Source organism: Apostichopus japonicus, chromosome 12 (genome assembly GCF_037975245.1).
Source record: "Apostichopus japonicus isolate 1M-3 chromosome 12, ASM3797524v1, whole genome shotgun sequence".
Classification (NCBI taxonomy): Eukaryota; Metazoa; Echinodermata; class Holothuroidea; order Aspidochirotida; family Stichopodidae; genus Apostichopus; species Apostichopus japonicus.
Window position 1 is genome coordinate 12,107,956 of NC_092572.1, and position 6,049 is coordinate 12,114,004.

The following is a 6,049-nucleotide window of genomic DNA, read 5'->3' on the forward strand; positions in this document are numbered from 1 at the left end:
AATTTCGTTCATTTCAGGATGTTTTCGATCACATATTCTGTGAAACACCAACAGATGGCGAAACTAAATGTACTTGTGATATCACCCCTAGGGCCTACCTGACAAAATTTGGCTTAGGGTCGGGGGAAGGAGCAAAGAGCCAGCTTAATTTTTTTGGATTGACTTCTGGGGGTGCGACACCCCGCCGTAAATCATTAATGGCTATATTTAATATTGTCTTTCCTTTCTAAAGTATACACGGAAAATAAAGGTATTAACATCTTACGTCTGTCACTCTTGCAGAGTTACGTTTTCTCATGATGAGCAAACAAACAAAAATACTTATAGAAATACCTATTATGTTAGCCTGTCCCGGAATGGTCGGCAACTAGCAACAGCTTCCCTGTCGATATAACTTTCACCAGTAAAGGATTTTCACATAGCATACAAGTACGTTAATGTTCTCCTGTAGAGTCTGAGGGCTTGACAACGGACAGGACTGGAAGACAAAACACAGAAATAAGAAAATCCACGTGCACACTCTGAGGGTCTGCAGGCTCTGCCTTACTTCTCAATGTATAGTCTTCCTAACTAGACGGCTTGTCTAGCTATTTACAAAACACAAATGCATTAGAACAATATACCATTGATAGGAGGTATGTAGCATGTACCACACTCACTATAGACCACTGGTCTAGCTGTTAACATAACCTATGCACGAGAACAATATACCATTGATAGAACTGAATTGATGAGCTGAATACAGTTCTATGTCCACCTGGTATACATATGTAAACTGACACACAAACTGCTCATAAATAACATGCCCAGTGCATAAGTAATAGCCTACGCTATCTCTACACTCTAACTTAGGTAGTTAAACTTTGGCATGAATAGACTAGTATTGCATCTAGTTTTACTTAACATTGTACTGGCGTAGGAAGGTACTTTTGAGTGGGGGGGGGGGGGGGGCTGAAGACTGATGGCCGGCCTGGGGGAGGGGTCTAAGGGGAGGGGGTGTCCCCCTCCCCTTTGGAATTTTTTTGCATTTCCAGGTGGCCTCAGATGCAATTTGGTGCAATATAGCACACTTCAACTCTCACTCCATTTTGTAAAGAATTTTGCATTTTCACCTGGCCTTAAATGCAATTTGGTGCTCCAAATGAGATTTTTTCTCATTTGGAAATGAAAAAGGGGTTTTCTGACTTGCGGAGCGGGGGGGGGGGGGGCGGAATGATACTTCCGCCCCCCATATTTTTCACTGGGGGGGCTGGCGCCCGTCAGCCCACCCGGTTCCTACGCCCTTGGTACTGGCAGACGGGTTGAAAGAGCCTTGTCCTTTGTTGCTCATGATATCATTTTGACGCCCAGAAATTGCATCCATTAAACTTTTCTCAAATATGTTAAGCGGCTGAAAATTAACCTTTGTTTGAAACGTTGTATCTCTTGAATGCGGCCGAATGGCAGGTGTACGTACCCTGGAAAAATTTTACCTCAAATTTACCGCGATAACATACCAAACTTTTACCACGGTAAAACCGGGGTAAAAACGCGGTAAATCTGTTGTTCATTACCGCGGTGTTTTGGCCCTATGGACGCGGTAACCGCGGTTTACCGCAGTAAATTACCATAAATTTACCATGGTTTTACCGCGCTTTTACCCCAATTTTACCGCAATTTACCACGGTGTTACCATACTTTTACCACGCTTAAACCCCAAATTTACCACAGTTTTACCGTTCTTTTACCCCAGTTTTACCCAGACCTTAGTTCATTTTTTTGTCGTTTTTTCAGAAAAATGTGCACAGCCCTAATAGAATTTCTTCCCCCACAATAGCTCTATCAAATAGGCCTATTTGTTTCGAATCTAAGTAGAATTTGTGTTTAACATCGTAACATGTAGCATGCAGAATAACTGGAGCTAGCAAATGGTTCGCAGCACAGGTTACGAATCCTGGAGATAACATACTAGCGATTCAATTCTGTATGTGATGAATCCGTGGCATGTGCTACAGTGCTAGCTTCAGGAATTGATTTTCAACGTTGCTGCTCTACTGAATGCGTTGAATAACTAAATCCAGAGAAACGATTTACGAAAGCCAGATTTGCATATTGGGTATATCAATAATTAAATTCAATACAATGACACATGACACCCCCCCCCCACCTGTGTCATTCAACAATATGCAATGGCAATGCCGATGTAATTTCTTTACTGCTCGAAATCCTGGAAAGATGCATGCAAATCGAATAATGTAAATAACAAATTGACACTAACACAGTAACACAGTAATTAAATCCATTGTTACAGTATACAGCACTCGGCAGTTTCGGTAGGGCCGATAAAATAATGTGTGGCTTTGAGTTCCGTTTTCCGATCTACTCTTGATGATGAATGAAACACTTACGTTTGTTTTTGCATAAAAGGTAATTTTTTGAACACGATTTCTTTCGGGGGTAAAGGTATGTTCAACCCCCAATATTTGCAAAGTGCTCGAAGAAGTGGTGACCGCGGGGAGAATTTCGAAGTGGGTGCTGAACATATTCTTGATCGGTCCATTGCACAATACTAATAAATTTAGGGGGAAAGAACTCTCTAGGTGCGATTTATTGTTACCAGAGGTGTCATTTTTGCTGATCTAGGATTTCCTTTTCGCTTAAATTTCGACGCGCCGCACCAACTGATGGTGGTGCACCGCCTAAATAGTGACGTATAAGCTTTAGTTGTACATCACCATATAAGTTCTTCTATCCGTCCTCACTAAATTTACACAAGTTCATTAATTGTTTAGATGCAATTTAAAGCCTATGTGGGTGTTAATTGTACCAATCTAAGGGTACTTTTCATCGAAATTTTGCTCCTTGCCAACCAATGATGGCGCTCCGCTTAGATAGTGACGTATAACAAAAGTTGTACATCACCATCTGACCATATGTTCTACTATCAATCCTCTTTAAATTTTAAAAACGATATCAACTATCTAGATACAATTGCAGACATGAGATCCATATTTCAAGGATGGGTACATGCAGCTTAGAGCACTCGGGAAGTGCCGTTTACGGCCATCTGGAGGGTTTGTTAAGCCAACAAATTTCTTGTACGCTCCGCGCCAACCGATGGTGGCGCTCCGCTTAGATAGTCTTGCTGGCAGGTTTGCCCTCCCCCCCCCCACACTTTCAAAACTCAAATCCCGCCCCTGGTAGGAATACCTCCTTTTTAGAGTAGTAGCACTCCTGGTCCCTTTCGAGGGGAATGGTGATGCACACCCCGACGATGATCACACAGTCACAGTCCCAATGCAAGGGGACTAGGTTTGAGAGCGGATCAGTCGTTCTGTAGTTTGGTTTTCGTGCCCAGGTTCTTTCCTGGGCGACTTTTCCTTAAAAAAAAATAATATCTGTTCCCTTTCGAGGGGAATGGTGATGCACACCCATGGGCGTCAATCCAGGAGGGACATTTTGATGGGTTGTGGAAACAATATCAAATCTCCCCCACCCCCCCCCCCACACACACACATACACATTTGGAAAAAGAGTAATGATGTGGCTCTATTTGGTTAGGACCTACACATCTCAGGATTCATATCATCTAATATCACCCAATGTTGCTGAATGGAGAATTCCACCCAGATCTCGTGAGTTGGTACCCTGAGCTCTCCGCCATATTAAGCTTAGTCTGCCTTTCTTTCGAGACCAGTTCCATTCGTCGTCGGTTGAAGGGTATAGACAAATATTCAAGTTGATGAATCCATCGGTACAGGCTATGTTTGGTGAAGCCGAAGCTCTCTTGTGCTCCTCCTCGTCTCCTCCGCCAGTTCGACGGAAGCCGAGAGATAATTTAGTGCTTTGAGGCGTTTGAAAACATGGCTACGGAGCACCATGACTCAACATAGGCTGAACCATGTGATGGTGTGCCATATTCACCGCGAACGTCTAGCCCAGTTGAAGCCTGAGGAGTTAGCAGAGAAGTTCGTTGGTTCCTCGGATTACAGACGCCGTATCTTCTGGCGATTCCAGTAGAAAAACAGTGCGCTCCGTCAATATCATAAGAGACAGCACTTCATAGCTAGAGCCAAAGCTTGTACTTAGTTGTTGTTTAGTTGAAGATGGTGTTTCAAAGACGGTACCCGTTCCCTAATTTTGGGGAAATGAAATAGGGAGCATAATCCGTGGCAGCGCATCCCATGTTACCTTGTTGTTGAGTGATACCGGAGTTTACTCCACAGTGAGAACACTGGGTACACGCAGGGACGTCGCAAGAGGGGTGTGGGGTGTGGGGTGTGGGGGTGTCTCACCCCCAAACTTAGTAAAACTGACGACAGTTGGAAAATTGGAGTGCGACAGTCGGAATTTCCGACAGTCGCACTCTAGTTTATCTAGGCCTATTCATTGATTCCTGTAATTATGCATGACCTACAAATTGAGAAATTTCTGTCAAAATTTACTTGAATCTGTCATATTTACCACGTTTTCCTTGCCACTTTAAGAAATTGTATCTCTCGATTCTTATACTCCACCGTACAAAACTTTGTATGATTTTGAATACTCCAATCAAAAAATGCCTAATAGAACTACCGTCATAGGCGTAGGAGCCCAATTTGATTGGGGGGGTGGGGGCGGGGGGTTGTAACGACTTGCCCGAAAAATAAAACCAAAATTTTCCGCGCATATATCATACAGACATGCATAGACATGCGGCCCGCCAGTGATTTTTTACATCATCACAAAAAATGAACTAGCTGCCTAGAATTTATCTGCACTTATGATGCTGTCAGGTAGGTCTATTACCACCATTAATTATTAATTGGGCTGTATTGACATTATGTTTTTGTGAATACAGATTAGTACACACACCTATTTCTTGAACGTCCACGGAAGCAAAGGTTTGATATCAACAGCACGTCGTTGGTTAGGTGCGGCCCTGTCAATCTTTCGCTTCTAAAATCTGGCCCATTCATTCAAAAAGGTAGCCCACCCCTGCCATAGGCCTAGACATGAGGCCCTGGATCATTCCTTGACCGACTTGGTGCAATATAATGTGCCCATATCGAAGTAAATTTATTCACAGATTGTTGTCATGGGTACGAACAATTGAGGGGTATTCTATCCTGAAACATATGTCAAAATGGGGCTGGGGTTCCAGTTCGCCGCATCATTTGTCAACTTGCACTGGATTCTAATGTTCATGTCAATTGGAATCACTAAATAAAGAAATAATCCACCAAAAATTAAGGTCGCATGAACTTATTGCTAATTTCCTGAGTGACGAATTTGTAATTTTCACCCGAAATCACGCAACTAGATGGCTGCTATTCAGCCTGGCAAGTGCCATCTCTAGCGATCTGGCAGATATTGAAATCTGAAATTTTCGTGGTACGCTGCGCGCCAACCGATGGTGGCGCTCCGCTTAGATGGCCGGAATACTCGAATCGATTACGCCCCCCCCCCCACGTTTCAAATCAGATTGACGCCCCTGTGCACACCTGACGATGATCACACAGTCACAGTCCCGATGCAAGGGGACTGGGGCTGAGAGCGGATCAGTCTTTTGGTAGATTGGTTTTCGTGCCCATGGTTCTTTCCTGGGCGATCTTTCCTTAAGTAAAGTAGCACTTCTGTATAGGATAGTAGCACCTCCTGTTTTGGGTAGAAACGCCAACTGGGGTCCTTTTGACGTTCCATAATTAGCACTTCCGTTTAGGGTATAGTAACGTCACTAATTTACAGTAGCATCGCCGCCTGTAGTAGTAGTAGCATCGCCAATTTAGAGTAGTAGCGGCAGCTTTTACAGCAGTATCGTCTCTAAGGAGTAGAATCACCTTCTGTTTTGAGTAGTAGCACCTCCTGTTTAGAGTAGTAGCACCTCCTGTTTAGAGTAGTAGCACCTCCTGTTTAGAGTAGTAGCACCTCCTGTTTAGGGTAGTAAGTCGAGTCTCGTCTATCCGACATGCTCAGTGATTAAACCTCCGCCACGTATTACGATCTTGCGCAATTTTTATTGCTCCCTAGAAAATGTTAAAGTTAACATCCTTAAATTGCGACTTTATTTTTCCAAGAAAGGTAGTCACGG